Below are 24,354 nucleotides of genomic sequence, written 5' to 3' on the forward strand. Positions count from 1 at the left end.
AGAATGTTCATAAGGTTGTTTTTGAGTTTGGTAAAGGTTTGGAGAAGTTTTGGTTCGAGGAAATCGCAAGAAGAGAAACTGAGGTGGTGTCTGTCTGTGACTAACGCTACAGCGCTAGCCTTTGGGCGCTGTAGCGCTAGGCCATGCATGCTGAGGGGATTTTGCTTCTGTTTGTAGCGCTGTAGCACTGCCCTATCTTCTGAAGGGGATTTTAAGGTTGTTTGCAATGGTTTTTGACCAAGGGTTTGGGGTTTGTTTCCACCACCTTGTTTGGTGGAACTAGGACTTCCCGGGGGCTCGGGATTCGTCCCGAGGCTAGGTTTTGAACTTGAGGTTTGGTGATGACTTTAACCTATGATTGTGTTTAGGTGAGCGCTAGGGCTCGAGAGGGATCGTGCTCAAGGAGTCAAGTGATCAAAGCTAGCAAATCGAAAGGTAAGAAAACTGCACCCGGTTATATGTTTGTGATGGGACTAAGTGCTCCCGATATTTGTATTGTGTCAATGATGGTATTATGCCATGGGACATGTGAAAGCGGCCTAAGGGTGGCGTACATAATATTTGCGCACAGGGCGCGGCTTGGCCACTGGTAGCCGAGGACAGCTTAATATTCACTGAGCTTGGTTTAAGCGGGCCGGAGTCAGTAGGATAACGGAGGGAGCGGCCTTAGGGTGCTAGCCCTAGTTATCAATTGTGAATTGATATATGATATGAGTTGATATGTCTAGTATGTTGAATACTTGATTATACTGAATGATTATATGGTTGAGAGTATGTGATGCAGTATGAGATATTGATTTGTCTGTTGATTGCTTATGCTCTGTTGTTGTGTTTTCTTGCTGGGCCTTGGCTCACGGATGCTACGTGGTGCAGGTAAAGGCAAAGGCAAGCTGGACCAATCCTGAGATGGAGAGCTGCGGGGTTGAATGTACATAGACAACTGTTCGATCGCCATGGTCGAGGAGTGGATCAAGACAGGGATTGCCTAACTGTCTGTTTTGCCTTAATATGGCTTGTTATTGTATCTAAACCTTATGACTTTTGTAAACAGTCTTCAAACTTAATATTTTTGGGATCCCGTGTAAACATGAAATGATTCTTATGATAAATGTGGCTTTTAAGACCAAATTTTTTTAACCCTAGTACCTTTATAGTTTCAGTAACATGTTTTAAATTAAATGACTTGATTAGCAAGTCTAGCACTTTATAAACACACAGTGTAACGGTCTTGGCTATCCAGGGTGTTACACAGTCATTCAGTTAAAAATAAATGGTCATCGGACCAATTTGGGGCCGCTTCCCAGCAGCAAAACCCAACTAAAACCTAGTTTAAAACCCACCAAAATACGAAATTCAACTCTTGAGCGATAGAGCCCAAGATCACCTCATGAAGAACTGTGATTTCTAACATAATTAAGTTAAACACAGAGATTAAAATGTTACCTCAGCTGTGAATGATGATCCCCTAGCCTCAAGCTATCCAAATTCTAATCCCGAGCCTTCAATTCCTTAGTTTCTAGCGAAAATCTCCTTAGTTCTTCAAAGAGGGAGAGAGCCGGTTGTGAGAGGTGTTTGTGTGTTTCTTTATGTTTTCCTAAGGCTTAAGTTCACTTAAGCTAATCCCGAGGCTCAGGGTACCAAAAACGTTCCTGAGGGCAAAATGGTCAAATTCTCCAGAATTCCCTCCTAAACTTACTAACTCTAAATATATCCCCAATTATTCATTCCTATTATCCGATAACCCAATTTAATGCCAAATACCTAAAATACTCCTTGACTCGCCCTAAGTCGGGTATTGGGTCCTGTTCTGACTTTCCCACTAACTTGCTCCTTAGGATTGTCTCGTGCCGAATAACCCAAATAAACCCACATAATAATGTGGTCTCTCACATATATCACATATATAAATTTATCCCCATAATGAAAGTTGCCCTCCTAATAAGAAACAGACCCACATGCATATTTAATATCCCTAAACATGCATAACTAGTTATATTATCATATAACTCACATAATTGCAATAAAATAAATCAAATAAATATCTAATTCCAAATATCGCCACCTTGGCCCCTAATCAAGGCCCTAAGCCTTATTAGGTAATTTTGGGACGTTACATCCTCCATGCAAGCTCGAATTGTTAAGACCCATTTACCTAAGTTGCACTTAATTGTATTAGGTTAATCTTTTTAGTTTGACCTAATAATTAATTAGAAACAAATTAATTCTAAATTTTGGATTAATATTCACTGAGTAATTTTAGAATTAATGGAAAAATTATAAATTATGGTTTATTAATTATTTTAATAATTTGGCAAACCTGAGTTGGTTTATTGATTATTTTAATAATTTGGCAAACATAAGTTGGATTATTAATTATTTGAATAATTTGGCAAACCTAAGTTGGTTTATTAATTATTTTAATAATTTGGCGAACCCAAGTTAATAATTTTAAAAAGAATAAAATACTAAAATATTTAATAATGAATTTTAAAATCTAAATTCGATCTCCACCGTTGATTTAACAAGGTTAGAGTTCAATGGGGCCTCATGGCGCTTTGATTTTGTCTCCCTATGGAAGATAATCATTGGACTTCTTAACACAGTTAAATTTCTTAGGATAGATGGTTATAGATGGACCTTTTATAGACTCATCCCTATGGTGACTATAGGAATTAATTCTATAATAATCGAAACTATGGGTCAAACTCATAAAGTAAGAAATATTTGTGACTGTCGCCTACCAGGACACATGAGTTTTCGTTACTTTGATTATATGGATAGGTAGTTAATAAAAGTCTAGAACATTTTATTAATTGAGATGTTTCTCTATTTAACTAAGTGAATATTTGTGACTCTCGTCTACTGGGACACATGGGTTCATGGTTAGTTAAAATACCTAAGAAATAGAAGATAAGTGTTTTAATATTTTTCTTATCTCAAAAATATTTTGTATGTTATGCTATTTCTAAAAATTTAATGAATAAATGTTTGTCAAGCAATGCCTTGATTTTTACTTAGTTGATAATCGTAGCTCTAGGCTTCCCATCCCATACTCTCTGTAATCTCTAAAAGTTTACTCTACGGTGACAACCTCATGAAATGTTTATCCAATATCAACATGCTGTTGATTATGGACAACATTGAGTTCATGATAATCAAATATATTCCTATTTTTCCTATGCAACGATCACCAATCCTTCAAATAGGATTGTTGATGGTGGTTTGAGCAAAGGAAAGAAGGCTAAAACTCATAAGAAAACTCAAGGAGAAGCTGCCTTGAGCTTCTTCTTCAAAGTGAAAATGAGGTAGAAATTCAAACAAGAAGAACAAGAAGTCCACTGGCAAGGCACCAAATGCTGCAAAGCATCTTGGAGCAAGGCCTGATTATAAATACACTAAAAATGGCATGTTTCCAACTGCAAAGAGACTAGGAATTGGGACAAGATTGCCAAGTACTCAAGGCATATGGAAACCAAAATAATAAAATATTTGTCTATGATGCATGTGATTTTAGTGGATGATTCTTCAGTTTTAGGTTAATCAGGATCTACTAACACATGCATGTATTTTTTTTTTCAACTTTTTAGTATTGGGAAAGTCGTGACGGATGAAAAGCTAAAGCTTGGAATCCAACAAGGATTGTTTGTATCAGGCTAGGCAAAATAATAACCTTGAATGAGTTTTGGAAATAAATATATTGTTTTAAGATAATGTTTATTTTATTCCAATTTTCAGTGGAAATTTTAATTTCAATTTTCCTTATTACATCAACAACGATTTGTGGTTACCTTTAACAAGTAATAAAATCCTATATCTTTTAAATGGATGTGAATTGTGGAATGAATGTATGGAAAACGGGCTATACCTATTGACACCAAACGAACCCTATGTACTAAATAATGAGTTGTTTAAGATAGCTAAACTCCAAGGACCGTTACGGTGTGCATTTTAAACAGTCCTAAACTCACTAATTGGGTCATCTGGCCATAATCGTGTAACTAAGTATGATTAGAGGTTTAGGGTTAAAATTTTTGGTTAAGATATAACGTTTCACTAAAATGTTTAATGTATACATTGGGATCCCAAAAAAATATAATTTAAAGGTTAATTACAACAAAAGATTTACAACCAGCCGACCTAAGCGACAACATAGGGTTTAACCCTAGTTCCTCTTTCAACCCTCGACCGTGGTGGTCGAGCAGCCGTATATGTACACATCGTCACCTAACCTCTCCTACTCAAGGATGGTCCAGCTTTCTTTTGCATTTTCCTGCATCACATAGCACCCATTAGGCGAAGCGCAGCAAGAAAACTCAATATGCTTATGAATAAGTAATAACATGTTACTAAATCATAATAGGCACGCCTAGCAGTAATAACCCTACTCATGCATGGAAGCAGGTACAAATAAATGTTTGTGGAGTCCCGCGCTCTGAGTAGATGGCTAATAAGTCTCTCGCTCTGAGGTAGATGCTTATTAAGTCTCTCGGAATAGTTGACTAATAAGTCATTCTCTATTTAGATGACTAGTAAGTCTATCTCTGTGTAGATGACTGATAAGTCTATCTCTGTATGGATGACTAATAAGTCCATCGCGGTTAGATGACTGACAAGTATATCTCGATAAGATGACTATAAGTCCTTCTTGGTCAAATGACTGATAAGTCCATCTCGGTCAGATGGCTGATAAGTCTATCATTGTCAGATGATTGATAAGTCTATCTCAGTCAGATGACTGATAAGTCCATCTCGGTCAGATGACTGATAAGTCTATCTCTGTGTAGATGACAGATAAGCCTATCTCAGTTAGATGACTGATAACTCTATCTCAGTTAGATGACTGATAAGTCTATCTCTGTGTGGATGACAAATAAGTCCATCCCGGTTAGATGACTGATAAGTCTATATCGGAGGACCCATACCCTCCTAGCCATGTGACGTGTAGGTCACCTTAGCCTTTTGGCTCTGGATCTAAATAACTAGCCTTTAGACTAGACAAGCGCTTTTGGTTTTAATCGAACTTAAGGTCGGTCAGGCATTAATGCTCATGACGAGTCATTCAATGCTTATGTCGATTAGATCTAATCTTTTCGGCTTGCATTAAACACGCTAATCCCTCTTGATTCATAAGCCAATAACATACGACCAGTGCTCAGTACTACTGTTGATCTAGACTGATAAGTCACAGCTTCACAATCAATACTGACACCAATGCAGATCCTTGACTAATAAGTTGTGGATGCCGAAAATCCACCAAATAAGAAAAACACACAAAAGAAGTTTCTAGTCCCTTAAAGAAGTAAATAGCTAAGGGGCACCAAGGGCGCCAAGTACGCAATGAAGGCAGAAGGTAATTATAGGACATCGAAGTGTTAGACACTCGCAGAGCTCTAGGCCTCATGAGGTCATTCCAGGCCTCCAAGCTGCATCACCTTGTTAGACGTGTTTGTCATGCACACATGGCCCTTATCCGTGCCCCTCGAAGTTAAGGCCCCAGCCTCGCGAACACCACTCCAGCAGCACCCCGCGCATGCCAACACCTCATGCGCCTAGCCTTGCCCCGAGGTGTCCCACACCAAGGACCTCACGCCAAGAAGACATTTCGCACCTAAGATGTATCCCATGTCTCATCAAGGCATGCGCCTCGCGCCCCGCGCGCACCAGGGGCCTCGCGCCCATGCGCCTCGCGCGCACCAGGGGCCTCGCGCCACGCGCGCACCAAGGGCCTCGCGCCCGCGCGCCCATGCGCCTCGCGCCCCGCGCGCACCAGGGGTCTCGCGCCCGCGCATGCGCCTCGCGCCCCGCGCACACCAGCGGCCTCGCGCCCCGCGCGCCCATGCGCCTCGCACCCCACGCGCACCAGGGGCCTCGCGCCCCGCGCGCCCATGCGCCTCGCGCCCGCGCGCATCAGGGGCCTCGCGCCCGCGCGCCCATGCGCCTCGCGCCCCGCGCGCACCAGGGGCCTCGCGCCCCGCGCGCACCAGGGGCCTCGCGCCCCGCGCGCACCAAGGGCCTCGCGCCCGCGCGCCCATGCGCCTTGCGCCTCGCGCCCCGCGCGCACCAGGGGTCTCGCGCCCGCGCATGCGCCTCGCGCCCCGCGCGCACTAGGGGCCTCGCGCTCCGCGCGCCCATGCGCCTCGCGCCCCGCGCTCCCATGGGCCTCGCGCCTCGCGCCCCGCGCGCACCAGGGGCTCGCAATGAGGTATGGCCTTGCCCATGGCCTCGACCATGGCCTCGTCCATGGCTTCTCCCATGGCCTCGCGCCCCGCGCGCCCATGCGCCTCGCGCCCCGCGCGCATCAGGGGCCTCGCGCCCCGCGCGCACCAGGGGCTCGCAATGAGGTATGGCCTTGCCCATGGCCTCGACCATGGCCTCTCCCATGGCCTCGCCCATGGCCTCGCCCATGGCCTTGGAGGTGAGAATACTCACAAAGGGCAAGGTACATGCATGAATATGGAATGTGCCTACAAACCTAAAGAAGTCAAAGTACGGATATAGTACCCTTACCAGACAAGTAGTGGGAATGCCAGGAGTGGTTATGCAAGAATAGGAGTTATGGTCCGTACGTCTACGGCCATGGGTCAGAGCCGACACCACTACCTCCTGCGCCACTACGCCTGCCACCACGCATTAGACATGGGTACCGACAAGTAGTGGAGACATCCTCCTGACACCTGCTTCTGTACGGGGTGTACGACCACAACCTCTGAAGCCACTCCCCTGACACAGTACGTATGTACCACTTGGTCCCCTGGACCACTATGTATCTAAGGCCATTAGAGCCTACTATAAAAGGAACCCTAAGACCACCTGAAAGGGGGTTGGGAAAATTCATTGTAAGGAAAGGCTATTGAGAAATATACCAGGATTTGCTCCATCATTTATCTGTGTCTACTTTTTCTTAAAGTTTATTCTTAGTTCTTACAAAAACCTCACTCGACTTACCTTCGAATTTTCCGATCTAATTTCGTTGACGAGATTTCACCGTCAACATAAGTCAGTGCATACTCAATGAGGTAAAGTAAATAGACATATATCATATGTCAAATATTCAGATATAAGGCATTTAGCATGCTTAATCAATAATAAGAAGCATAATTATAATCATGCACATATACAGAGACTCAAGCTCTAATTAATCTCAATTTCAACATTCATGCCATGCCCTAATCTCATGTATCTTAAGCATCACATGCATCGCATACTGGGTGTAGTTTTCTTACCTTTGGTCCAAGCATAGGTTACCAATAAACGAGCTTCAAGCACGATCCTGATTCCAATCCCCTAGCGATAACCTAGTCAAAACCATAATATAAAACCTCATCAAAATGAGTAAATAAATACTTCCAAACCCAACCCAAGCCTCCGGGACGTCGAATCCCACTCAACGGGGTAGTAGAATCGATCCCAGGCCCTTAGAGTTAAGTTCCCACGACCAAAAATCAAATATGTCAAAATTTTCCCTTAAGCGTTGCGGCCCTCCAGACACCATGCCGCGGCCTGCCTCCAGATAGAGCCAGCCTTCTCCTTCTTCAAGCCTAGGCCGCGGCGCCCTAGAACAAGGTCATGGCCCAATCACGAAACAGCCCAAAAACCTTGTTTTTACATTTTTAAAACCTTCCAAAAACCTACCCAAGCATCTCCAAAATTCCAAAATCAAAGTTCCCAAATTTCCCTATGATCCAAAAACAACAAAACCCAAGCTTCAATTCAATAAAAAACTCATCAAAACACAAAATCCAATTCAAGCTTAAAAAATTTAAAAGCTTAGAACTTAAAACTTGAATTACCTCTGGTTGAGTTGTTTCCCAACTAAATACTTCGGCTAATTAGCTTCTAATATTCCCTAGAATCGCTATGCCTCGATCCTCGCTTGAATCCGTGTCCTAGAACTCAAGTTTCCTTCAAAAATGTGATCGGGTGTCGAAAATGGAACTTTGAGGGAGAAAGAACGTTCTGAATGTTCTTTTTATTTCTTAACAGGTTACTTCAAGCTTAAGTAGCCTCAAGCAAATCCTAATGCTCGGGGTCCCAAAAACGCCCCCGAGGGTAAAATAGTCAAAACTATCAGAATTTCCCCTTGATCTTACTAACTCCAAATTTATCATCAAATATTTATTCCCATTACCCAATATTCTGGTAATGTGCTAAATATCCCTTGACTCACTCCGAGTCAAGTATGAATCCCGTTGTGACTTTTCCACTAGCTTACCTCCTAGGATCGTCTCATGCTGAGTAACCCTAGCATAACCAAATAATAATGAATAACCACACACATATCACATATATGCCAAATATGCCCGAAATGGCCAAAATATGAAAATCACCCAATTAATCAAAAATGGGTTCACATGCATATTTAATACACCTCAACATGCATATTATCATTTAATTGCATAATAAATCAATTATGGCCCTCCCAGCCTCCTAATCAAGGTCCTAAACCTTATTAGGAAAATTTGGCCATTACAACTATCCCCTCCTTACAGAAATTTCGTCCTCGAAATTTATCTGAACCGCTCGGAATATAAATTTTGCACAACTGATTCCAGTTTTCTAGGTCATTCCCTCGACCTCAATATTTCTATAACATTCCTTAACTCAAGGTACAATTTTGTTCCTCCGAACCTTATTCTTTTTGTTAAAATCTGAATTGGCTACTCCTCAAAGGATAACTTAGCCTCAATCTCCAGATTCCCATTACTCAACTCACGAATTCCCTTTAACCCATGTTCTCAACATGAAGATGCATAAGACATTGTATACTGCTAACAGTGCCAAAGACGTGGCCAATCCAAAGGCATCCTGACCGGTCCTATCCAGGGTTCAAACAGTCCTACTAATTTAGAGCTTAACTTGCTCTTACCTCTTCACCCCTTTCCATGGTGATACTTTAAGGGAGATACAATCTTCTACTTGGAACTTCATGTTCCTACATTTCAAATCAACATAACTTTTCCATTTACTCTGAGAGGCGAGCTTCCAAGCTCCAACCTTTTTAAAAACCTCAATGGTCCCCTGAACTACCTCGGGATCCATATATAATATCTCATTCATCTTATAAGATGCCCTTCCAATAATAATTTGATAACTCTCTCTCTCTTTCTCTGATTTACCATCAGTCTGGGAGTAATAAACTTTATTAAATTCCAACTGTATATTTATGACTTTCTGCAACCTTCCCCAAAACTTGGAAGTAATAATAGAGTCTTCATCTGATAAGATGGACCATGAATTCCCATGAAGGCAACCACCTCTCTCACACAAAGATCTAAATACTGATCAACTGTGTTACTTGTCCTTACTGATAAAAATGGGCTCACTTTAAATACTGGTCCATTATGACCCAATGCAAATCATGCTGACCCACTATCGTGGGCAGCCCCACTGTGAAACCCATCAAGATATTTCCTTATGTCCACTATGGAATACTCAAAGGCTACAATAGCCTTACTGGTTTCTGATACCCTGTCTTGACCTGCTTATCAGGTTAGGAACTTTGCCACGAACTGTTACGTCCCTCTCCATCCCAGGCCATCAATATAAAGCTTCCAAACTCTGCTACATCTTCATGATGCCTGGATGAAGAGAAAAAAGTGAGTAGTATAAGATTCATCTAGAATCTTCCATTTAATCTCAGTGTCCATTGGATCCCAAGTTCGATCCTTATACCACAATAAACTCATATCTGACACTGTATAATCCTTAGCTAATCCAGCTAAGACATTCCTCTCAATTCTTCCATTTGCGGTTCACTTAAATGTCTTTCCTTTGATCCTTTCCAAAATAATAATCTCAAATGTAAAACTGGCCACCTGGCCCACCAGTATCTCTACTCTAGTTCTGGTCATATTCTTTAACTAACATGATGCATATGAAATTCCTTTTCCCTGTCACTGAAGTGTTATAACAACCTACTAATTGGTTATGACCTATAAGAAGCCTCGGAACTCATCCATAGAGTACATATAATATCCTACCCGTCCAAGGAAACTTTTGCCTTCGAAAGCGTTCCTTGACCTTGGCAAATCTCCAACTGAGAATATACCACAACACCGTCGATCAAGACATTCACAAATACAATTTAGATAATCTTTGAATACTCTGTTCATCTAATCCATTAGAATAACTCAGCATTACTCAAATCCTCAAATCATAACTCAACACTCCCAGTGACCAAATATAATATAAAAACAGTCTTCTACATATCCTTCTCCCTGATCTCTAGCTGATAATAACCAGATCAAAGATCCACCATGGAGAATACCATCTTACTCAATAATTGAGTCCTTTTGGTCTTACAAGTTTGCTGAGTCGTTTAAAACAGTGCCCTAGATCTGAGTCCATCCCCAGCACCAATCCAATCTCCATTCCATCCTTTTTATGTAAAGGTGACCCTAGAAAATCACCTGGAAATACATCCAGAACTCAAAGACTAATCCAGTCTGTCCTAATCCCACTGGCATGACCTAAGTGGTATCCACCACACTAGCTAGGAGTTCTATGCATCCTCCTATAATAGATCTCTAGCTCTAAATACATATGTCATCAACATATAAAATCCATGCACAGTGTCAGCTACCACAAAGGTTTCCCACTCTCAAACCCAAGAGTTACTATCCTCTCCTTGTAATTTAGCATTGCCTCACACTTGGTTAACCAATCCATAAACAAAATCATATTGAAGTCTGTCATAACCAACCCTAATCAAACCAACTGATGAGTCTTCTCTCCACCATAATCTACCTCATCTCTTAAATCACCAATACAGTATCACATTCCCATCACAACCTAACCATGTAATCTGCATATTATCTCTATGCCTCTCTCTCTATATGAAACAAGCAAAGAAATAGCATGGTACCAAAACCAGTCACCACAATACAAAAATCAAAACTAGAATGCTGACCTGCCACCCCTGAAGAACCAGCCTCAGTCATCGACTCTGACTGCCTCAGAATGAACACTCGAGCTGGAGTCGAGCTGTCCATCCCCTTTTTCTCCTCGGTCTCTCAACTTGGGCAATCCCTTTTGATATGCCCAACCATTCAACTTAATTAACACGTCTTTGGTCGGTACCCCTTCAAATGACGCTTCTTGCACCGAGCACATATTGGATAAGTCCTCCAGTTCTTATTTTTGCTTGCCCCAATAAATGGAGGTGTCATTGTTTGAGCTCCGTGCTCTCCGACACTCTTCTTCTTAATCTGATCTCTTGTGCTCTCAACAACAAGGGCCTCCCCTACCACCTGAGCGTAGGTAGAAATTTCATGCACTGGGGTAACTCTAATGCCCTGAGCTATTCTGGTATTCAATCCCTGGATAAGCCTTTCCTTCCGAGCTACATCCGTGGGTACCATGTCAAAAACAAACTTGAACACCCCATCGAATCTGTTAACATAGTCGGTTACTGTTGCATTACCCTAAACGAGGTTCAGAAACTCATTCATCTTAGCAGTCTGGGCTGCATCACTATAGTATCTTTCATTGAACAGCTGCCTAAATTCTTTCCAGTCCATCATAGATGTGTCTCGTGTCTGGGATACTACTTTCCACCATGTCCGGGCATCATTTCGCAATACATATGTAGCACAGATCACCCTATCGTGACCCACCAGCCCCAGACTGTCAAGAATGGAACTGATCATACCCATCCACTACTCAGCTCTGAATGGATCTAGGACTCCTTCAAAGAATGGAGGGTAAATACTCCTGGAATCTTCCACAGAGAAATTCCCATCTGTTCTCAACCCTAGGCTGAGCCAAAACTGGTGCCACTCCTAGCATAGCAAAGGAAGAGGGGATCCCTGACAGATTTCGTTGTTGCTTCAAACACCTGATCTCTTCCTCTTGCCTCTACAATCTTAATTGCACATCTGTAAACATTTACTAAAAATTTGGAGGGGCAGATGAAGAATTCAAACCCTGGCTGTAACTCCCAGCCTCGACATAACCACCACCAGGCCTCATTATCTGCCTTGAATACACACTTGCTGATTGAATCTCCAGTCAATAACTTGACCCATTAAATAAGATGAGCATATCAAGAGCTTTCCCCATGGGATCAATCATACAACACCACAATCACAAACCACTGCAGTGCCAAAACCATACCCATAGCATTCGTACATCAATCATAATCCTTACTCTTCCAACACACATACCATGCCTCCAACTCCAACATGATAATATCACATTTATATATATATATTCTCGGAGCATGTAATCATATAATCATATTAATAGTCCAGAGCCAGGCTCTATCAGAATCTCATGCTCCCTTATACAATGTGCAGGTAAAGAATTTACATTATATTTAAGCAGTTCAGCACATAACTAAAGAAATAGTTACCATTCCCTGAGTGAAGCTATCTTTAGTGATGAGTGTGCATGCCCAGCTTGTCTTCAGGAACTCTTAACCTTGGCTCGCTCTGATACCAGGTTGTAACGCCCTAATCTCTAGAGACCGTTACGGTGTGCATTTTAAACAAAGCTAAACTCACTAATCAAGTCATTTGGCCATAATCATGTAACTAAGTATGATTAGCTGTTTAGGGTTAAATTTTTGGTTAAGATATAACATTTCACTAAAATGTTTAACGTATACATTGAGATCCCAAAAAATATAATTTAAAGGTTAATTATAACAAAATATTTAAAACCAGTTGACCTAAGAGGCAAAATAGGGTTTAACCCTAGTTCCTCTTTGAACCCTCGGCCGTGGTGGTCGAGCAGCCGCATATGTACACATCGTCACCTAAGCTCTCCAACTCAAGGATGGTCCAGCTATCTTTTGCCTTTACCTGAACCACATAGCACCTGTGACCCGAAGCTCAACAAGAAAACTCAATATGCTCATGAATAGGTAATAACATGTTACTAAATCATAATAGACATGCCTAGCAGTAATAACCCTACTCATGCATGAAAACAGGTACAAATAAATGTTTGTGGAGTCCTACGCTCTGAGTAGATGAATAATAAGTCTCTCTGAATAGTTGACTAATAAGTCATTCTCTAATTAGATGACTAGTAAGTCTATCTCTGTGTAGATGAGTGATAAGCCTATCTCAATTAGATGACTAATAAGTCGTTCTCTGTATGGATGACTAATAAGTCCATCCCGGTTAGATGATTGCCAAGTCTATCTCGATCAGATGACTTGTAATGCCTTGGATAGCCAAAACCGTTACCCTGTGTGTTTATAAAGGTGCAAGACTTGCTAATCAAGTCATTTAACTCAAAACGTGTCACTGAAACTATAATAAAACTAGGGTTAAAAGATTTTGGTCTCAAAAGCTTCACTTCTTATAAACAAACGTTCTTTTTACATGGGATCCCAAAAGTAGTAAGTTAAAGACCGTTTACAAAAGATTCAAGATTTAAATACAGTTGCTAGCCACTCTAAGGAAAAACAGACAAGTAGGCTTTTCTTGTCCTGTTCCACTCCTCGGCCGTGGCGGCCGATCAAATGACTATGTACATTCAGCCCCGCTACTCTCCATCTTAGGGTGGGTCCAACTTGCCTTTTCCTTTACCCACACCACGTAGCACCCGTGAGCCAATGCCCAGCAAGAAAACACAATTACAGAGCATAATCATTCAACAGACAATCAGATAACCCATACCGCATAAGCACGCAATCAACAGTCTAAGCATTCACATTAATCAAGTATTCAACATACCAAGTATATCATTTCATATCAATAATCATTCACATATGATAACCAGGGTTAACGCCCTTAGGCCGCACCCTTTGTTTATCCCACTGAATATTAAGCTGTCCTCGGCTACTAGTGGCCGAGTCGTGCCCTGTGCGCAAGTATTATTTACGGTACCCTTAGGCCGTATATCACATGTACCATGGAATAATACCATCCATGACATCATACAAATATAGGGAGCTCTTAGTCCCATCACAAACACATAACTGGGTGCAGTTTTCTTACCTTTAGATTCGCTAGCTTTGTTTAATTTGATCCTCAAGCACGATCCCGTTCGAGCCCTAGCGTGCACCTAGTCACAGCCATAGATCATAATCATCACAAAACCTCAAATCCAAAACCTAGCCTCGGGACCAATCATGAGCCCTCGGGAAGCCCTAATTCCACCAAACGGGGTGGTGGTATCGAACCCCGAACCCCCGGGCAAAAACTCGTAGAAATAACCCAAAAACCCCTTTCTGGAAACAGGGTAGCGCTACAGCGCCCTAAGGAGAGCACTATAGTGCTACAAAAAGAGCCAAAGGGCTCTGAAACTTTGGGTACTAGCACTGTAGCGCCCAGTGACGAGCGCTGTAGCGCTAGTCACAACACAACCCTGTACAACTTTTTCTCCTTCGAATTTTCCTAAGCCAAACCTTCTCAAAACTCAACCAAACCATAAGCAAACTTCAAAACAAGCCTCCCAACATCCTCAACTCATCCCATAAGTCCCAACCACACAAAATTCAATCACATGCACCCTAAATCAAGGAAATCACCATAGTTGAACCTAAAGCTCAGAAACTCAATAAAAACAACAGTTGAAACCACATAACTCAAGTGACCAAGATCAGAGCTTCTTACCTTAAATAGAGAAGTTCAACCTAGGTTATCCTCCACACTAGCTTGGCCTTCACCTCCTCAAAGCTTTAGCCTCAACTCCCTAGTATTTCCCCATCAAAACTCAGCTTAAAATCCACAACAATACTAAGAACTAGAAACTGAAAAGCTACCTTGAATCTTACCTCAAATGATGAGTATCCCCTGCCAATTCCTCAAGCAAAACCAGGGATCCTAGCCTCAAGCTCTTGCCCAAACTCTTCTTGAGTTAAAGCTCCAAGTAACCTCAAGAAATGGAGAAGAAATCTCCAACCGAGAGAGAGAAAGATAGACTTCTAATTTCCTTTTTTTTTTTCCTTTTCTCTTCTTTCTTTCCTTCAGACTTCTAAAACCTTCTACATATTCCACTAAAGTATAAAGCCTAATAATATGTATCCCTTATAAACCAAATGACCAATTTGCCCTCCCTTTATTCCTAAGCCTTTAATCAACCTAGGGGCATTTTGGTCATTACACCCAATTCCCACTAATTCCTTGAGTGTCTCTAATATTTACCGCTTACTTCCCGACACCTAACTAATCGCCAATTATACTCCTCAATATCAAAAAAGATTCCAATATATTCTCTAAATTCCTAGAAATACCTCCAGGCTCGCGCCGAGCCGGGTATAAATCCCCGCCATGACTTTTTCGCTAAACCACTCACTAGGATCATCTCGAGTCACATATTACAAATATATCCACATAGTAATGTGGTCTCGACAATTTATCACATGTATATATAGTTATGCCCTCAACGAGCCAAAATCAGGGCCTACATGCATACTAGTACAAATAGTCATGCATTATAGATATTCAAATAATCATATAACATGATTTTAGTCACTTAATTAACGTATAATCCAATTATGCCCTCCCGACACACTAATCAAGGACCGTAAGACTTATTAGTAAATTTGGGCCGTTACAACTATCCCCTCCTAATGAGAATTTCGTCCTCGAAATTTACCTGAATAACTAGGGATACTGATCGCGCATCGCTGTCTCAAGTTCCCAGGTCACCTCCTCGACCCTACTATTCCTCCACATTACTTAAACAAGAGGAATCGTCTTATTCTGTAATACTTTATCTTTCCAATCTAAGATTTGAACCGGTTGCTCCTCATAAGCCAAATCTGTCTGTAATTCCAAGTCTTCATACCTCAACACATGTGTCACATCTGAGACGTACTTCCAGAGCATAGAAACATGGAACACGTAATGAACTCTTGACAATGATGGTGGCAAGGCTAACCTATAAGCCACCTGACCGATCCTTTCTAGGATCTCAAAAGGTCCGATGAACCTAGGGCTTAGCTTGCCCTTCTTTCCAAATCTCTTCACCCCTCGCAATGGTGAAACTCGGAGAAATACGTGGTCCCCAACCTAGAACTCCACGTCTCTACGCTTGGGATCAACGTAGCTTTTCTGTCTACTCTGTGAGGCGAGCATTCTAGCTCGAATCTTCTCTGTAGCTTCACTTGTCCTCTGAACCATACCTGGCCCCAAATACTTCATCTCACCCATCTCATCCCAATGAGTGGGTGACCTACACTTCCTCCTATATAACATCTCATAGGGAGCCACTCCAATCATTGATTGGTAACTATTGTTATATGTAAATTTAATCAACGGGAGATACCTACTCCATGATCCCTCAAAGTCGATCACACACGCTCTGAGCATATCCTCCAAGACCTGAATCATCCTCTCAGACTGTCCATCAGTCTGAGGATGAATGTAACGCCCTGGTTACCCCAGAACAGTTACGATGAATGGGAAATTTGACTCACTACCCGAGTCATTTGGTTAAAAACGTGCATCTAAGTGTTATTAACAGGCTAAGGTGGAAAACCAATCAAACGGAAAGGATATATTATATTTAATACATAAATCTGTTCATGGGCCCATCAAAACATTTACAAGTTATTTACAACTCAAAATGGTCATTACTGTTTCAAATTTACAAACCCGCCGACCTAAGCGGCAAAAATAGGGTAAACCCCCTAGTTCCTCTGAGAACTCCTTGGCCGTGGTGGTCAAACGGCCGCATATGTACATAGCACCACCTAAGCTCTCCACTCAAGGCTGGGTGAGCTTTTCTTTCCCTTTACCTGCACCACATAGCACCCATGAGCCAAGGCCCAGCAAGAAAACACAATATAGCATGAATATAATAACAACAATGATCATAATAATCATTCAGGACTTTCAGTCCAAAATAGAAGAGTGACAATTGAAAAAGTCACTAAAGTGGGTACAACTCCCTTTAGCCATGTGACGATAGGGTCACCGGGGCTTAACAGATAAGTGAACCTTTCACTAGCTTAAACACGTTTGGTGCATGATGTCTAGTCACCAACATAACCTACCTCATTACCATTGAGTCATAACCATGGGATACTGCTCCCTAGCCATGTGACAAGCAGTCACCTAGGCCTTAGGCCCTGACTCTGAGTAATTAGTCCTAGACTAGCCAAGCACTTATAAGTTTCATCGACCTTAGGGTCGGTCCAGAATTAATGCCTTAGAGTTATTCAACGCTGATATCGATTAGATCTAATCTTCAATCGGCCATGCATTCAGGACGCTTGTGTCGTTTCTGACTCTTAGGTCACTGATATGCGACCAGTGCCATCCCTGACTAATCAGTGCCATACGCAAGTAAACAACATCCGCTAGCATTTAATATGCAATCAATGCCCACATTACTCAACCAACATGCCTCAACAACAATCACGCATGTCATATACACAACACAGGGTGCAGTTTTCTTACCTCTCATTCGAGCGAGAAATATAATAAGAACGACTCCTGAGAACGATCGACCTTTTGATTCCTTTGCGGTTACCTAATCATAACCAATTATAACCTCCATTAAGGAAAATAAACAATGAAAGGGTCTTAACCTAAACCCCACTCTCGGGACCTCGAAACATGCCCACACGGTGAGCAGATTCGATCCCGGAGGATTGAAACCTCGAGCCAAAAACCCTTAAAAACAATCAAAACGAGATTCTGGAGGAACTGAGTAGCGCTACAGCGTTGCTCAATAGCGCCCCAGTGCTATACTCAGAACCCCCAACCGCCCAGCAAACATCCTGTGTAGCGCTATAGCGCCCTCTGATGGGCGCTGTAGCGCTACCCCCAGAACAGCTCTCCCCTGAAACCTCCTTCTTCGACTCCTTCATTTATAACTTGATTCCAATGCTTCCAAACCTCATTTTTGATGCCAAATGAATGCAAAAACCATCCTCACATACCCCAAGCATCACAACCATAAGAACCTTACCAAAAACTCCCAACAAAACCAATCATCCAACCTAGGAATCCCAATTGAAAACTAGAGCTAAAACAGGGAAACTCAGGGAATTTAATGGCTAGAAACTTACCTCAAACTCATATTATGATGCTCTTCAATGGTGGAACACACTCCCAAGCTCTCAAGACTTACTTTCCAAGCTTGAATCCTCAAGAATGGTTGAAAAATCCAAAGAAAAACAGAAGGAGAAAAGGTACGGGAGAAGCTTTAGAAGATGCTATGTTTTCACTACCTTTCTACAACCTTCAATGGCTTATATCTATCCTAGGGGTGAAAAGACCAAAATACCCCTAGGTCTAATAAGGGTTTCTAAAGGCTCCCAAGGGCAAAATTGGTATTTCCACTTATCTCGTTAATCATAATTAATGCTCTCCAATTCTCGTTATTCTCAATATTCTCAAACACCAATAATTCATATCCCGTTACCCTTTAATTCATGACAACACTGTAATCATTAAAATCACCCCGAGACTCATCCCGAGCCCCGAACTTAAACTTGTTATGACTAGACCGCTAATTAATATTCCAAGATCGTCTTATGCCGAATAGCTCGAACCAATCCACATTATAATATGGTCTCAGTAATATATCACTGACATGCATACAAATATACAATTATGCCCTCAACGGGCCAAACTACCAAAACATCCCTGTAATGAAATGTGGACCCACATGCATGCATTTAACATCATATTATAATATAATTCACGTAAACATGCATATTATCATTTAATGGAATAATTAAACAGTTATGGCCCTCTCGGCCTACTAATCCAGCCATTAAACCGCATTAGGGATTTCGGGGCATTACAAATATCCCCTCCTTACAGAAATTTTGTCCTCGAAATTTACCTGAACAGCTCGGGATACTAACTCTACATATCTGAATCCAGCTCCCTGGTCGCCTCCTCGACCTTCCTGTTCCTCCACAATACATTAACCGAAGGTATCGTCTTATTCCTGAGGACCTTGTCTTTTCTGTCAAGAATCTGGACTGGCTGCTCCTCAAAGGAGAGATCTGGTTCAAGCTGCAGATCTTCATAGCTCAAAATATGATTCACATCAGATACATACCTCCGAAGAGCTGAAACATGAAATACATTATGCACGGCTAACAACGTCGGAGGCAAAGCCAATCTGTAAGTCCCTTGACCAACCCTCTCCAGGATCTTAAATGGACCTACAAATCTAGGGCTCGGCTTGCCCTTCTTCCCAAACCTTCTCACCCTTTTCCATGGCGAGACTCTAAGGAAGACATAGTCTCCCACTTGGAACTCCACATTCCTGCGCTTGGGATCTGCATAACTCTTTTGCCTACTCTGAGAAGCGAGCATTCGAGCTCTAATCTTTTCAATGGCCTCACTGGTCCTCTGAACTGCCTCAGGACCTAAGTATCTCCTTTCACCTGTCTCATCCCAATGAATGGGAGACCTACACTTCCTACCATACAACATCTTATAAGGTGCAACTCCAATCGTAGACTGATAACTGTTGTTGTAGGAAAACTCTATCAAAGGTAGATACTTACTCCAAGATCCACCAAAGTCTAGCACACATGCCCGCAGCATGTCTTCCAATATCTGGATCGTCCTCTCAGATTTCCCATCTGTCTGAGGATGATAAGTAGTACTGAACTTCAATTGTGTCCCCATGGCCTTCTGCAAACTCCCCCAGAACTTGGAAGTAAAAGTAGGGTCCCGATCTGACACGATCGACCTAGGCGCTCCATGGAGGCGCACAATCTCTCTCACATAGAGATCTGCATACTGGTCAACTGTATAAGTAGTCCTCACTAGCAAGAAGTGAGCTGATTTGGTGTAGCGATCCACTATCACCCAAATAGAATCATGCTGACCAATAGTCCTGGGTAAGCCCACCACAAAATCCATTGTGATGTCCTCCCACTTCCACTCTGGGATATCCAGAGGCTGCAATAACCCTGCCGGCCTCTGATGCTTAGCCTTGACCTGTTGACATGTCAAGCACTTAGCCACATACTCTACTACATCTCTCTTCATCCCTGGCCACCAATACAACGATCTCACATCTTGGTACATCTTCGTGGTGCCTGGATGCAAAGAGTAAGGTGTAGTATGAGATTCATCCAGAATCTCTCTCCTCAAAGTAGTGTCTAGTGGAAAACATATCTGTCCCTTGTATCTCAACAAGCCTAACTCAGACACTGTATAATCTCTGGATACTCCAGCCAAAACATCCTCTCTGATCTTGATTCTCTCCAACAGTGTATACTGTAGTGTAATATTGGCCGAATGGCCCACCAATAAATCTATACCGGCTCTGGTCATATAATCAGCTAACTCTCTCACTATCAACCTCGCACCGTAAATCTGCCCCGGACCTTTCTGGCTTAAAGCATCAGCTACCACGTTGGCCTTTCCTGGATGATACGGAATCTCACAATCATAATCTTTTACTAACTCCAGCCAACGCCTTTGTCTCATATTCAAGTATTTCTGGGTGAAGAAGTATTTCAGTCTCTTGTGGTCTGTATAGATCTCACACTTCTCTCCATAAAGATAATGCCTCCATATCTTTAGAGCAAAGACCACAGCCGCCAACTCTAAATCATGAGTGGGATATCTCTTTTCATACTCCTTCAACTGACGAGAAGCAAAAATTAATTACCTTCTCTGACTGCATCAGAACACAACCCAAACCCTGATGAGAAACATCACAATAAATCACAAGCTTCTCCTGATTTGTCGGAAGAATCAGAATCGGAGCTGTAATCTATCTTTGCTTCAGTTCCTAGAAGTTGTTCTCACATTTATCTAACCACACAAATTTCTGACTCTTGCGTGTCAGCTCAGTCAACGAAGTTGCAATCTTTGAGAACCCTTCCATGAAACACCTGTAATAACATGCCAATCTAAGGAAACTTCTAACCTCAGAAGCATTCTTTGGCCTTGGCCAATATCTAACCGCTTCAATCTTCGCTGGATCTACCTTATTCCTCTCCTTACTGACAATGTGCCCAAGAAAGGATACCTGAGATAATCAGAACCCTCATTTCTTGAACTTTGCAAATAGTTTGTGTTCCCTCAGTCTCTGTAGAACTAACCTCAGACGCTGCTCATGCTCTGACTCAGACTGAGAATATACCAGAATATCATCGATGAAGACGATCACAAACTGATCTAGATAATCCTTGAACACTCTGTTCATCAGATCCATAAAAGCAGCAGGGGCATTAGTCAATCCAAAAGACATGACTAAGAACTCATAATGCCCATACCAGGTACGAAAAGCAGTCTTCGATATGTCTCCCTCCTTGACCCTCAACTAATGATAACCAGAACGAAGGTTAATCTTTGAGAATACATTCTTATCTTGCAACTAATCAAACAAATCATCTATCCTTGGCAAAGGATACTTGTTCTTAATTGTCAGCTTATTCAGTTTTCTGTAATCAATACACATCCTCAAAGAACCATCCTTCTTTTCCAAAAGCAGAACTGTCGCACCCCAAGGTGAGAAACTAGGTATGATAAAACCCAAATCCAACAGTTCTTGCAACTGTACTTTTAATTCTTTCAACTCAGCTGGGGCCATTCTGTAAGGTGCTTTAGACACTGGCTCCGTCCCTTGTGCCAGTTCTATAACGAACTCAATTTCTCTGTTAGGGGGCAACCTGGTCTGGAAACACATCCAGAAATTCACAAACAAGTCTGGTCTCTTCTAGTCTCACTAGAACGACCTGAGTGGTATCCACCACACTGGCTAAGAATCCAATGCAACCTCCTTGTAATAAATCCCTAGCCCTCAATACAGAAATCATAGGTATGCGAGGTCCATGCATAGCACCAACAAACACAAAAGGATCCTCACCTTCAGGCTCAAAGGTGACCATCTTCCTTCTGCAATCAATGGTTGCCCCATACTTTGCCAACCAATCCATACCCAATATCATATCGAAGCCAGTCATAACCAACTCTATCAAATCCACTAACAACTCTCTGCTCTTCACTGTCACTGGCAAAGATCCGACCCATCTCCTGGATACCACTAACTCTCCAGTGGGTAACAAAGTTCCAAATCCCACAACATAAAAACCACAGGGTCTACACAGTCTATCAATAATACTACTAGCAACAAAAGAGTGTGTAGCACCATAATCAATCAATACATTATAAGGGGTTCCAGCACTAAGAAGCTGACGTGTAACAACTGAGGAAGAAGGCTCAGCTTCTACTTGTGTTAATGCGAACACTCGAGCTGGGGCTGAGCTGTCTGCTTTTCTAGGTTCTTCTTTTCTTGTCTTAGGGCAATCCTTTTTAAGATGACCCACTGCTCCACATGAGAAGCAGGCCCTTGCCCTACATTCTCCCAAATGACGGCTCTTGTATCTAGGGCATTCAGGATAAGACTTCCAGGCTTCATTACCACCTGGACGACCAATTGAAATACCACGGGGCTGCCTATCAGGACCTGGAACTGGGAAGGTGTCAGGGACCTGCCTCTTCTGCTCACTGGGGCCTATACCCCTACCAGAACCCACAAATGGAGGACCTGTCCTCCTAAACTCCTTTCTGGCTGTACTGTTTCGCCAGATCTTGTTCTCTGCAGTCTCAGCTGTGAGTGCCTTCTCAACCACCTGTGCATAAGTAGTAACCCCAGCCACAGTGGTAATACGCACATCACGGGCTAATCTGGGTTGTAGCCCCTGAAGAAATCTCTCTCTTCTGGTCCCGTCAGTGGGCACCAGTTCAATGGAAAATTTCGCCAAACGATCAAACTTTAAGGCATACTCAGTGACTGAAAAATTTCCCTGAAGTAGCCTAATGAATTCCTCAGCTTTTGCCGCCCTGATGGCATCATTATAATATTTCTCATTAAACAGAGTCTGAAACTCTTCCCAACTCAGGGCATTAGCATTCTTGGTCTGGGTAATCACCTCCCACCAAATCCGGGCATCCTCCCGAAACATATAAGTGGCACAAGCCACCCTCTCATTACCAGTTACCCTCATGAAATCAAGGATAGTGGTAATCATACTCATCCATTGCTCTGCCTTGGCATGATCTGCACTGCCCTAAAAAACTAGAGGTTGCTGCTTCCTGAACCTTTCATAGAGAGGTTCCCATTTATTTCCAACCTTAGGCAGATGCTCTGCTGCTGACACTGACACAGGAGGTGCCTCTGATACACTAGCCACTGCAGGCGCTTGCTGTTGTCTCAGGAGACAAAGCTCTTCTCCCTGTCTCAACACAGTTGCCTACAAATCACTAACTATCTGCTGCCAGTTTACAAGAGCTGGCTGTGGAATCTTTGACTTGTCATTTTCCTGACCCTGACTATTTTTATTCTGGCCTTGGTCACTCTGGCCAATGAAGTATCTGTCTGCCCTGGATTCATTCTTATTATTGATACCTTGTTGAAACAATGATTAATTCGGCCAGTCAGGAAGTAATAACTAAACCTCTTGCCGCCTTACGGTCCAAGAACAAGCAGACAATTATCATATTCCACAGTCACACAATTATACAAGCAGATACATGTTTATAGCATTTAGCACTCAGCATGCATCACATAATAAGTCACAATCAACCATACTAATAAGTATGTTCCAGCAATCTCAGTACTAATTAGCACACAATTGTTGAGGATATTGTATTTCAGGGCACATGTTTAGTATGGTGTCTCATGCACACAGGTAAAGCATATATACTATATTTAAGCAGTTATACATATAACTACATAAATAATTACCAAACCATGAGTCGAGCTTGACTTCAGTGATGTGTGTACTTGCCCAGCCAGTCTACACGAACCCTAACCTTGGCACGCTCTGATACCAAGTTGTAATGCCCTGGTTACCCCAGAACAGTTACAGTGAACGGTGAACCAGAAATTTGACTCGCTACCCGAGTCCTTTGGTTAAAAACGTGCATCTACAAATTAAGTTGATTGCCTTTGTCGTGCTCTTAACTTTTTTTTTGTCCACTAGTAACAGTCCCTGTTTGAGATATTGAATGATGGGGGTCATCCATGTGTTGTATGCTTGTATCACTAGGGAGGATTCTTCTACTTGGATGCTGGGAGCAAATAGATGTTCCATCGGCACTATGCTAAGTGTGTCGGCATCTTTGGCGCTTGCTTATTTTGCTAAGGTGACATCATTGGAGTTCTTGTTGCGAGGTACTTGGTGTAATGTATACTTTTGCAAATTGAGTCGGCAAATTTTACCTTGTTCAAATAGACCCATGTCTTGATATTCTTTAAGTATTTGATTGAAAACTAGTTGAGAGTCACTGTATATTTCAAGTGACTTTACATTCACATCCTTCGGTAGTGTCAATCCTACGAGTAGTGCTTCGTACTCAGCTTCATTATTGGAGGCATTAAAATTGATTCTAACTCCATAGTGAAACCTATGCCTTTTGGGGGTTATTAGAATCAACCTTGCCCCTGAGTTATGCTCATTTGATG

Source organism: Humulus lupulus, chromosome 2, assembly GCF_963169125.1.
Source record: "Humulus lupulus chromosome 2, drHumLupu1.1, whole genome shotgun sequence".
NCBI classification, from domain to species: Eukaryota; Viridiplantae; Streptophyta; class Magnoliopsida; order Rosales; family Cannabaceae; genus Humulus; species Humulus lupulus.